This window comes from Lepidochelys kempii, chromosome 7 (assembly GCF_965140265.1).
Source record: "Lepidochelys kempii isolate rLepKem1 chromosome 7, rLepKem1.hap2, whole genome shotgun sequence".
Lineage (NCBI taxonomy): Eukaryota > Metazoa > Chordata > Testudines > Cheloniidae > Lepidochelys > Lepidochelys kempii.
The window spans coordinates 73,611,534-73,624,662 of NC_133262.1; the positions used below are offsets into that span (position 1 = coordinate 73,611,534).

The window sequence follows — 13,129 nt, forward strand, 5'->3', positions numbered from 1 at the left end:
ATATTATAATCATGATAATAAGTAAATAAAGAGGTTTCGGGGTCTGTTCAGAAGTGTCTAGTGGTCTGCTTATTGATTACCTCTGTCTTATCCCATTTGATATGGATGCAATATTTAACCCATCTTAAAATTATTATAAAGCACCCAGGACTATTCAGTTAATAAACGGTTTGATTACCTGGATATTCTGGCACTCTTTTTTGAGGTCTTTTCCGCCCCTGGATTGATGTGTCACTGTGTTTGTTTTAATCGACTTGCTTCAACTTTAATATTACAATTGGCACCTGGAAGCCAAATCTGTATTTAAGAGTACAAAACTGTTTCCATTATAATGCCATTTTTCATGTACTCATGGCTTAAGATTTTTAGTTTTTGGGTGGCAATCTTCCATGCTTGATTGTTGCTTAAAGATATTCTTCCATTTCAGAAGGCTACAGCAAAACTTTAGTGTTATGGGTTTTGGGGAGTGGAGAAGAGAATATGCTTTCCCTGTTGGTGTGTGTATATTTAAAAAAGAAATAATAATTCTAGTCTTGATTTTCAGATCAGGGCTACAGAAATCAGGACAGAAGCTTGGAATGTGGCATAGATATAGTCCTCATTGTTTCCTGTTTCATTTGTGTGTTTGAGTTTTATTTGTCATTTCATGGAAAAATGACTACTCAGAATTCTTAGTAGGGATCTTGTCTTCTAGCAGAATCTAATAAAACCCAGATCCTTTTGCAATGCTGTGTAAGTTTTTCTTGTCTGGTCAGTTAGTGTATTGAGTATTTGGTTTTTGAAAATACACCTGGAATGGGGCTCACCTGTATGAATAGATGAGAGTTTGTAGCTTCCATTAAATGAAGGGTCCCATATCTCCTGACTGTCCAAGGTGTCTCTTTCTAAGGCCTAGATCTGTTGCCATGTGCTTTTTTTTTTTCCTTCTCCCTTTTTCTTTTTCCTGAAGAGTTCCTATTATATTAATAGAAATGTTGGGCTGGAAGGAACCTCAAGAGGTCAACTAGTCGACCCCGCCCCCCACCCCTGCCACCCACCCCCTCATGAGGTAGGACCTAGTATACTTAGACCATCCCTGACAGGTGTTTATCTAACCTGTTGTTAAAAGTCTCCACTGACTGGGATTCCACAACCTCCCATGGTAACCCTATTTCAGTATTTAACTATTGTTTATAGTTGGAAAGTTTGTCCTAATATCTAACCTAAATCTCCCTGGCTGCTGATTAAGCCTAATACTACATTTTCAGTGAACATAGAGAACAATTGATTACCATTTTCTTTATAACAGTCTGTAACATATTTGAAAAGTATTTATCAGGTCACCACCTCAGTCTCCTTTTTTTCAAGACTAAGCATACCTAGTTTTTAACCTTTCCTCAGAGGCCAGGTTTTCTAAAATTTTTATCATATTTGTTGCTCTTCTCTGAGCCTTTTTTTCAGCTGCACCACATTAACTGCTTGTATTCAATGTGTGCTCAACTATAATCTCCAGATTCTTTTCAGCAATACTACTGCCTACACAGTTGTTCCTCATTTTGTACCTGTGCATTTGATTTTTTTCTTCCCAAATGTGTTGTGAACTTGTCTTCATTGAATTTCATTTTGTTGATTTCACACCAGTTCTCCCAATTTGTCAAGGTCACTTTGAATTCTGATCCTGTCCCCCCTCTCAACTGCTTGCAACCTCTCCTATCTTGGTGTCATCTGCAAATTTTGTAAGCATACTCTCCACTCCATTATCCAAGTCATTAGTGAAAATATTGGATAGTACCTGATCCAGAACAGATCCCTGTGGAGTCTATTGGATACATTCCCCCCAGTTTAACAGCAAACCATTGATAACTACTCCTTAAGTATAGTCTTTCGACTAGTTGTGCACCCACCTTTATATTAATTTTTAGAGCTCATTTCCGTAGTTTGATTATGAGACTGCTATATGGGACTGTCAGAAGCCTTGGTGAAGTTAATGTATATCACATCTGCTATTTCTCTGCCCTCTCCCATTCACTATACCGGTAACCCTGTCAAAGAAGGAAACTAGCTTCTTTTAGCATGATTTGTTCTTGACACATCCATACTAGCTATTACTTAAACATTATCCTCTATAATGCTTACAAATTGATTGTTTAATAACTTGTTCCAGTATCTTTCCAGGTTTAGAAGTTAGGCTGACTGGTATATAATTTCCCTGGGTCCTCTTTGTTCCCCTTTTAAAAAATAAGTACTATGTTTGCAGTTCTTCGGTTGTCTGGGTCCTCACCCATCATCCACAAGTTGTTGAAGATAATTGTTAACAGTTCAGATATTTGCTTCATTAAGTGTAGAATCATGGTTCGACATGATTTGTTCTTGACAAATCCATGCTAACTGTTACTTATCACCTTATTTTCTAGTTTGTTTGAGGTCATCTGAGACTATATCAAAAGCCTTACTAAAGTCAAGATATACTACATCTTCCGCTTCCCCCATCCACAAGGCTTGTTACCCTGTTCTTGATAAATCATGCTGACTGTTACTTATCACCTTATGATCTTCTAGGTGTTTGCCTGAGAATGAATTCCATCAGACCCTACTGATTTGAAAATATTTAACTTACGTAAATATTCTTTCACATGTTCTTTCCCTAATCTGTCTTTGTTTCCTTCCCCCTTGTTAATATTAACATCATGTTTGTGCGAAGCATCTGGTCACAATTAAACTTTTTATTGAAGACTGAAGCAAAATAGGCATTAAACACCTCAGCATTCTTGGTGTCGTCCATTACTAGTCGTCCTTTCATGCTAAGGAGTAGATTATTTGTGCAAATGTTCTCTATAGCTAAAAGCTTATTTTTCAGCAGTGTTGATGCATACTTTTTTCTTTTATTTTTTTAAAAAACAACTGTGAAGAACTGCCTTTTTTCTAAGTGGCTGCCATTTCCTATTCGCAGTAGGACTGAGGCCACTGACTCTCCTTAGTTAATAGGCCCTTCTTAAAACTAACCCCACTCCTGTTTTTAGTTGGAGTGAGGGCACAGGTTGTTCTTAGCAGAGAGAGTCACAGCTTCCATTCACCTATTCCTCTTAGATTTCTGACAGGATTGGAGAGCCTCCGTCTGAGGGTAGCTTGATTCCTCTCATTGAGGAAAAACAGGGTTGTGGCAATTTTTAAAGCAGGGAGAAACTGGAGTTTATCCAAAGATTTTATTCTTACGCCTCAACTGACAAATTTATGAAAAAAAATATTTGTCTTCATGGGCTACCCACTACCCCAGATGTGCTCAATAAGGAGCACAGGAGACAGCAAACCTGGGAAGGAAGTACACACAAGGGAATGTGGAGAGCAAGAAGGACTGGAAAGCTGGAGTACATGCACAGCTACGTTGCACTGCTCCATAGTGGTATAAAGCAGCCAGAGCATAGTGGTGAATCTGTCCCTAAAAGTTAAGTTAAATTAAATTATTGGATATTGCATAACTTCATTAGAAATACTGCATGGTAACATTCCCTTGTGGCTTCTTGTTTACTGTCGGTGTATGTTTTCTTAATTACAATTTGAATTTTTTTAAAAGTAATTTAAAAAATGCTCAACAAGTACATTGAGTGAGTACCTATCAGTAATTTAGGGTAGAATACATTACAGGGATGTTGTAAATGTATTGTGTTTATAAAACCCAGGTAATTTAGAGTCAGGAATAAATTCAATAGAAATCCATAATTTTAAAGTATGGAAACAACCGTTTATGCTGACTCCCTCCATAACCACCATGGTATCACTACTCATAGACTCTGACTTTAAGGTCAGAAGGACTATCATGATCATCTAGTTTGACCTCCTGCACATTGCAGGTCGCAGAACACTACATGCCCACTCCTATAGTTCGAATGAATTTCCTACTACCATTGCATTTCCTACTACCATTGCATTGTAATACCTTAGAGCAGGGGTCGGCAACCTTTTAGAAGTGGTGTGCCGAGTCTTCATTTATTCACTTTAATTTAAGGTTTCGCGTGCCAATACCACATTTTAATGTTTTTTTAGAAGGTCTCGCTCTATAAGTCTATATATTATATAGCTAAACTATTGTCGTATGTAAACAAGGTTTTCAAAATGTTTAAACTTCATTTAAAATTAAATTAAAATGCTGATCTTACACCGCCGGCCTGCTCAGCCTGTTGCCAGCCTGGCCATTCACCTAGGCCGGCAGCGAGCTGGCAAGGGGCCGGCAGCCAGAACCCCAGACGGGCAGTGGGCTGAGCGGCTCAGCCCACTGCCGCTCAGTCTGCTGCCGGTCTGGGGTTCCATCCGCTGGCTCCTGCCAGCCTGGGTCCCGGCTGCCGGCCCCGCTCAGCCGGCTGCCGGTCTGGGGTCCCAGCCCTGCTCACATAGTCGGTACCTACCTTCTCCCTGATTCTAGCCATTCTCTTCCGGTCTCTGCACTGAGATGAGGGTGGGAGTGCACTGAGACTAGGGTTGGGGGTGAAGGAGCAGGTTGGGGTGCAGGGTCTGACCAGGAGCTAGAATCAGGGAGGGGGCTCAGGGTTGGGGCAGGAGGTTTGGGTGTGGAGCGCTTATCTGGGCGGCTCCCATTTGGTGCGAGAGGTGCAGGTGGGAATGTAGGGTGTGCGTGTGCAGGAGCTCCCGTTTGGTGCTCGGGGCTGGGGGTATGTGAGGAGGGTACAGGAGTCAGGGCAGGGGGCTGGGTATGTGTGGGGGATGCCGGAGTCAGGGCTGGGGTTGGGGGGTGTGTGTGTGCAGGGGTCAGGGCACGGGGCGGGGGGTGTGTGTGCAGGGGTGAGGGCAGAGGGCTGGGTGTGTGTGAGGAGGGTGCAGGGAGAGGTCTAGGAGGGTGCAGGGGTCAGGGCAGAGGTCTAGGAGGGTGCAGGGGGCTGGGGTGTGTGTGAGGGGATGCAGGAGTCAGGGCAGAGGGCTGGGGGTGTGGGGGTGCTCCCAGCTCCCATGTGCTCATGGCTGGAGGGGACAAGCCCTGATTCCACCCCCCTCCCCAAGGTCCCGGAGCAGAGAGCGTGCTGTGGTTCTGCTTTTCTCTCTCCCACTTCGTAGCAAGGGCCATTGGCTGATCGGGCCGCAGGGAGAGAGAAGAGGAGGGACAGGAACCCAGCATGCCAGGGGAAGAGGTGCGGGGAGGGGGAAGCTTGCCTGCCCCGCAAGGAGAGAGCGGTGGGCGGGGAGGTGGAAAAGAGCAGGCCAGCGGGGCAGGAATTTTAATGGCACGCTGCTGTCTGCTGGGGTCCAGCAGACAGCAGCGTGCCATTAAAAATTGGCTCGCGTGCCGTCTTTGGGACGTGTGCCATAGGTTGCCGACCCCTGCCTTAGAGTAATGCTACCAATTTGGTTATTGCATGGTGTCATGAAAAAGCTTATAGTGTTTGTTTTGAGGACAATTGTATCTCTAATGTATTTTACCTTAAATTACTGAAATGTACACATAATCTTAACTCCATTTTAATGTAACTTTAATGTAATATAAGGATCTCAGCACTGAGCCTGAGTAACAAACTGACATATAAAAACTTGTAAAATTTCACCTATGCTGTCAAGATTATAGTTTCAGCAAGAAAACTGTAGTGTGACAAATATAAAAAATGATGATTTGTACAATAAAATGACACTTTAGAAGTGGTTCTTTCCAGAAGACATGTTTCTTCTCAGGTTCACCAGCATTTAGATCACTGGATGGTTTTGTTTTGTTTAGCTTCTATTAATACCTTAGGAAATTGATGAGCAAAGTCTGAGGGACAGGTTTGAAGTGTGTTTACCATGTACCCCTACATTGGCTATAAACATTAACTCTTTCAAATGAAAAACTGTATATCTAAAAATGAAACTTAGTGGTGCTTCATGAAATAGTTACATTTAGAAGCAGTGCTTACGTTTTTACTGAATTTCAGAATTTAACTACATTATATCTGGTATCTAGATAGTTAAGTTCAGTGAAATCTGTCCAGTGTACCTTGTTTGGAATACAGTAGCATTAAGGTATGCTATGTGGTTTACCAACAAGGCACACTTCCTGTACTTGGGCTGTCATGGTACAACAGGGATGGTAGTATATTAGTTTAGGTGGAATATATAAGCCCAAAGTGTCAAAGATGTTAGCATAACTCTGAAACTGTCCAACATTAAAGAGTTTTAAACAAGGTTTGGAGTTTGGCATACAGAGAGACTTTGGATTGTGTAGTTCCGTGGCAAATGCACTAAAAAAATTTATGCTAAAGTTTGGAAATTTGTTAATTAGTATACCCAAGAGAAAAGGAGCTAAAGTCATGAAGCACTTCAAAACTGAAATAAGTTTTGGCTAAGTTTTTAAATAATCATTCTGTCAAAGTCTTTTGTTTAAACTAGAGGATATCAGCTAGAGTACCATATATACTCGTTCATTAGCCAGTTCGTTTATAAGCCGACCCCCCAATATGGATAGGTAAAAATAGTAAAAACCGTATGACCCTTTCATAAGCCGACCCTATATTTTAGGGGTTGGCAAGCTTTGGCTCCTGGCCCATTAGGGTAAGCTGCTGGCGGGTCGGGATGTTTTGTTTACCTGGAGTGTCTGCAGACATGGAGCCCCATAGCTCCCAGTGGCCTTGGTTCGCCGCCACTTCCCACAGCTCCCATTTGCAGGGAACGGTAAATTGCAGCTGCAGGGAACTGAGGTGCTCCATGCCTGCAGACGTTCCAGGTAAACAAAACAGTGTATTAGATATTCAATTCAATGATTTCACAGAGTTTAAAATCGATAAATTTTGGTGCAGACCTGTTTATAAGCTGACCCCCGCTCTTCGATGCGTCACTTTTTTACCAAAAATATTTGACTTATGAACGAGTATATACAGGTTTGTTCGGTTTTTTTGAAAACCTGGTGTGAAGCAAAGGGATGGTTTTTTGTTATTCAGTTCCAAGATTTGAAGAGTGCCTCCTTTTCCTGGTTTTGACAAACCGACACAAGGGGAAGAAGAGACAGGAGAGCAAAGGTTGGGGAAATACAGTGTTGGTTGATGGCAGAATTCTGGATGCTGGTCAGTCACAAATGGATACTCTGAGGTGACAGGTCATCCATGACAGCAATTGCCCTGCTTCAGACTTATCTTCCAGTCTGGAATGTGCAACGTTGTCTGGCTGGTCCCTAGGATGGCCAGAGCTAAATGTGCCATCTCATCTCATTGTGTTGATGATGTATGGTACAGTTGACCTCAGGATCAAATGGAAAGCTGTGAGATAGTGGACAGGAGGAAAGATAGTGGAGCAGAAAAGAACACACTGATGCAGCAGTGAAAGCCAGACTTCCAATGATGTAGTGACTTCTGTGATCCGTGGGAGAAAGATGAAGTCTCGGGTGCAGAGTCCTATCAGCCTTCCCCCTCCTGGAATCCCTCAAAGTCCCACCCATCAAAGTCTCTTTAAGGGCTGATGGGCGGAATAGTCCATCCTCTCCTTTTGTTCTTGAATTAGGCCTAATTTCGGACAATGCAAGTTTGATCTGTTAATTTCTGATCCCTTACTTGTTAACACAGTCCTTGAGTTACATTGGTAAAGCCTTTTTGTTTGGACTAACTTAGTCTTTGTTTTTCATTCTTACTGATTTTATAATCAATGTTATGTAATAGGCCAAGTTGGACTTACCTTTTCCAGTTACCATTTTTTCTTACGTGAGACTGGACCATTTCATAAACTTCCACCAACTTCCCCACATTAAACTCATAACTGAGGTAGGCCTACTAGTCCCCAGTTATCACAACAGTTGAAAAAATGGATACTGTGATTGGCCATCTGTGCATACTCTGTTTATAAACTGCAGCCAAATGTCCATCTACTTGTCCACTGTTGTTTGGCTTACTTCTTGTATATGTCAAAGTGAGTACGTGAAGAGTGGCTTGAATGTGGAGAAGAGCATGGACTTGTAGACCAGTTCAGAAGGGCATTCAGGAAGAAGGAAACAGCATGGAAAAGTGCTGAGACTGTTTCATTCATAAGCTTCTCATACAACTTTGTGGCTGGTATTAGAGTGAAGAGAACATCATGATGTTAGAACTTGGAACCTGAACTTCTGAGTAGCTCCTTCCGTGACGATCCTTGCAGAAGCAAGTTTTTGTTAGGTGGTCTGGGTAGGGGGATGCCTCCCTAGGGAGAAATTATGGTTAGTCGAGTACTGGTTCCTGTATGTATTCTACCATGGATGTTCATGCATCTGAGATGGGAAGACTTTTGCTAATAGTTTCTCTTGGTCAGCACCTCTGTCCCTCCTCACCTCATGCTCTGAACCGAGGACATAGAGTGGTACAGACCTCTCCAGTTGCCACATGGTCTGAGGCTCAACCCTCCAGTGTCCAGTGATCCCCCTTAAACTTTGAATCTATAAATATTCTAAAATAAGCTAATTAGGTATTAGTTAGATTTCAGACTGCCTCCCTTCTGGTATGGGACTCAGATTATGTCCACGATTTCAGGCTTAAAGAGCTGTCTCCTGCCCCCAATCCTTCCCAGTCATCTATGACCATCAGATATGCCCGTGCATCCTTGGAAAAGTTCATGTTTCCACTGAGTGCCATATCTGTGGCTCCTTGCCCAGCCAAACCCAGCAAGCATGGGAACAGAAATTTGGAAAACATCCAGTGAAGAATGCTTTGAGGTCCCAGTCCAATCTAGGTCAGGCAAACTCTATGTACCCCAGGCAGAGGCATCCGAGCATTCTGCCCAGCACCACTACCTCAGATATAGGGGCAAGCAAAGGCAGAACGAAGGACTCCCCTTTCCAAGCTCGCTGTGAGGGTAAAAAGCTCTCTCAAAAGTCTAAAGAGAAATCGCCCTCCAGAACCACCTTGAAGATGAGGTCTGCTTTCGTGACGCCTAAGTCTGGTGACTCTTTGCATCAGGTTCCAATGAAGCAAAAGAGAAGTGGTCTCCAAAATGTAGGGTGTGTGTCCCCTGGGGGGGAGGGGTGTGTGGCGGGCCAGCCCGCACAGGGAGGGAGGTAGGGAGGGAGAACCCCCCAGCCCTGCTTTGGCCTCAGCTCTGCTCTGCCCCCAGGCATGGCCCCAGCCCTGCACCCAGTCACAGCCCTGACTGAGGCCTGGTCGTGGCTCTGCTCCCAGCCCTAACACCCAGCTGCAGGACCAAACCACAGCTCCGTTCCCGACCCCAACTCCCAGCTTCAAGGCCTGGCCACTGCTCTGCTCATGGCCCCAACTCCGCCCCCCAGCCTCGGCTACAGCCCCAATCCCAGCCTCAGCCCCAGGCTGCGGCCCTGCTCACAGTACTGTCCCCCCAGCCTCGGCTGGGTTTGGGGACATGGACAAGGGTAAGGATGGGCACGATGTTAAAAGTTTGTGGGCAACTGCTCTAGAGCCCGTAAGGGTTACAGCACTGACCTGCAGTCTCCAAAGAGTGACAGTGCCTCCACATCGGCACCATTGGAACTGAGCAAAGACAGATGTGAGCCAAGGCTGGGGCAACCGCCAGTACCAACAAAGGATGCCCGAACACCATGCACCACCAATACCTGTGCAAGCTTATAAGGACATAGTGGCTTCCAAGGTGCACAGGGAAAAGACTCTTCATCCCCATCCCCTGGTGGCATCTGACAAATGCTTTTTTACATTGATGGTACAGACAGCACCACCATTGTAACTGGAGCCCACATTTCCCTTTTCAGGGGAGTCGGACATGATGTAAGGACTGACATCACCACCACCACCACCACCAAGAGTGGTGAACCCAGATAGAGCATCCAGAATTTCCTGGGCCCTACCATAACATCATAAGATGGGATCCCCAGCTCGAATTACTGGTACCCCTGTGCCTTTAGGATCTCCTCAGTCCATGTTGGGTTCCTCTCATTGGCCTTATTGGGGACTGTGGGACCTGTACATGCTATATCTGGAATCTGTGTGATCTCACTGAGAATTACACAATCCTCTCTCCCCTCCCTCATATCCTCTGCCCACACACAATTAGCCAGAGCTCCTGCAAGAGCCCAGGGAAGAAGAGGAGGCAAGGAGGACAAGATCCAGTCCTAGCACAGTTCTAACGGGCATATCATCGTCATCTTCTGAAGAGGTGGTTGCCTGTCCTCGCCGTCTCCTACAGATGACCCTAACCAGTTTTAACATCTGTTAAGGACAGTTGTGGATGAGCTCCAGAGTCCTCTGGAGGAAATTCAGGAGACAACTCCCAGACTCCTAGATATTTTATGGAATGCAGAACTTAGTAGAGTGGCACTCCCTGTTAATGGGGCCATCCTGGAACCTGCCATTATTATGTGGCATACTTTAGCAACATGTACATTTACTCCTAAGAGGGCAGAAGAGAGGTACTTTGTCCCAGCCATGAACCATGCCCATTTTCATATAAGCATCATCCCCTCACAGATGATTCCTGGAGTTCACTATAGGTCCAAATTGTCAGTACAGGGTGCTCCTCTTTGGACTAGCAATGGCTAGTCCATGCTTCTGACTCTGTGGCTTGATAGTCTATCTGTTGACAGGGAGATCTCATCTGGAGGTACTGGCATCAACCTCATCCCTCCTCAGTCTTCTGGTGTCAATGGGAACCTGGGTGTATGCAGAAAAGTCCATTTTGGTTCCTTCACAGCCACAGAATTTATTGGAGCAGCTCTGGACTCAGAGCCAGAGTTTATGTACCCCAGACGGATTTCAAACAGTTTAATCAGTCAACTTAGATAGCCCCAACATCTTTGGATGTCCTCAAAGAATTGGATGTTTGTGCTGTTTAGATTTTCTGATCAGCCTGAAAACCTCCAGTCTCTCCTTTTGGCTCCCTACCAGTGCACTTGATGTCAATTGGTGCCTGCCACCCTCCAATCAATAGACCTCTGTTTTATCCCATCTAGTGGCTGTACATTTTTCTAAAGGTTCTAGTTAGAACTTTGTCAAATAACAGAATTCCTGCTCTGGCATAGTATCTTAATTTGGTCATTTTGGCATTAACCAAGTTCCCCTTTGAACCTTTGATAGCATGGCTACTCTCCCACATGTCCTGAAGGTTGCCTTCTCTGAAGATTGCCTTAGCATCATGTCTGCTAGCTGGGTTGATGAACCAGTTGTCCTCATGACTGATCCATCTTATGCAATTTTCCATAGAGAGAAAGTTATGCTAACACTTGCAAACAAGCATAACTATAGGCTGACCATGTATGATGATGATCCTCAAATACAGAGCAAGTGGCAGAAAATTTCAAAGTGTTGGATCAGTACTATGTCAGAAGAATGAAACTTAAGCCACAAAATTAATTCTGGTTTAAGCCTCAGAATTAAATGCAATTCCAAAACCAAGATTATGGCATCCTCTGCATCTTCCAACGAATGTAAATAACCAGATATGAAAATTGCAGTATATTATCTGTTTCAAACTGGTGTAATTGGTCTTCAGGGAACAAGAAGGCTTAGGGCTCCACTCGGTTATCTTCCTAGTGCCCAAGCACCAATTGCCAGCACTGTTGGGAATTGCACCTCTGTAGTCCCTGGAGGGAGACTCCTCCTTCTGAATTTGAGATCGGGTCTTACTCTTCCTGTCCTCCAAAGCCACTGTCACCACTTCTTCCGTGGGTCCAGGCACAGGAGTACCATCAAGTACTGGGGACCTGCACCAGTCCAGTGGCCCTATAGGAACCCGTGGAGCTTTCCCCAAGTTTCTAGGGCTTATTCCAGGCACTCATGTTCTGTGGCTTCAAAAAGACGTACAGCACCATCCCACCACATGGCATTTGGTCTCGACTCTGGTACAGAGTCCAATACCAGTCTCCAAAGAGCCGGCTCAACAGGATCCTGCTGATACAGAAAGGGAGGAAGAGCATGTGCAGCTTGTGCTGGTCTCCCCTTCCTGCTCCTCTGACTGTATGTCACCTCCCCTAGATGACTGTAAGGCTCACCAAAAGTTGTTAGAAGGTAGCCTTAAATCTGGACGTACAGATGGAGTTAGTAAGAGTCCTCCCATAGCTTGGCTGACATTTTGGCTGCTGCGAGCCCTTCCAAAGTAGCCCTGTCTCTCAATGAGGCCATTGTGGACCCAATTATGACTTTGTGGCAGACCCCCACATCCCTTCCCCTCACTTCAAAAAGGGCTGAAATAAAATATTATGTATATGCCCAAGATTGTGTTCCTCTACACACCCACCCTGGGGTCCCTTGTAGGGTCTGCTGCCAGTGAGCAAGAAAGGCAGGGACATCTGAGCACAACCCTGAAATCAAAGGACTCAGAAAAGTCTGTTTGGTAGGAAAGTTTACTTTACCGTGTGTGTGTGTGTGACAGTTCAGAATTGCAAAGCAGCAGGTGCAACTGCACAGGTACTATTTCAACGTGTGGAACTCCATGAAAAAGTTCAAAGAACTGCTACCACAAGGGGCTAGACAGGAGTTCTCTTTGCTTCTAGACAAGGAGAAATCTGTGACAAGGGCTGCTTTACAGACTGCTCTGGATGCTGTTGATTCGGCTGCCAGGTCTATGGCTTCTGCAGTGACCACGTATAGGAATTCATGATTACAGTCCTCTGGGTTGCCACAGGAAGTCCAACAGTCTGTTCAGGATCACAGTAGATGGACGCAAAGCTTCATGGACTAAAAGACTCAGAGCGACCCTGAATTCCCTTGGGTTGTACACCCCAGCTCCTTCAAGGAAGCACTAGAGGCCTCAACAGTCTCTTCAGTACTCTGCCATGGCTACCCATCAGGACCTGCAGAGGAAGAGGAATAGGGGTTGGTCACTACTCGCTTCTACCATAACATCAGTGCCTGTCCCACTCAGATGTCTAAGGGTTCTAAGCAGATGTTTTGATGGGACACTTGAGGACACTCTACCAGTTTCCATGGTGCCAGACCATGTTTTTCCTTTATTTGCAAACCACCTTTCCCAGTTCCCCAGTGTTTGATCCCGTATCACCAAGGACCACTGGATTTTGAGATTTGTAGAGGTGGGATGCACCATCCAGTCATTTCTACCTCTCATTCACACCTTCCCTCCACGTGCCTCCTCAGGGAACCCTCCAACAAGACACTTCTGCACCACGAGGTTCAATCCCTTCTTCCGCTGCGAGCTGAACAAGAGGTGCCGCAAAAGTTAAGAGGGGAAGAGTTTCTACTCCCACTATTTTCTAATTCTGAAGGCCCTGGGCAGTGTT

General features: G+C 44.8%; 1 protein-coding gene across 5 annotated transcripts in view; it reads left to right on the top strand.

Moving 5' to 3' along the window:
- WAPL (WAPL cohesin release factor) overlaps positions 1-13,129 on the top strand; it is a 127,011-nt gene that overhangs the window by 68,223 nt on the left and 45,659 nt on the right. The gene's annotated exons all lie outside the window — the stretch shown is intronic.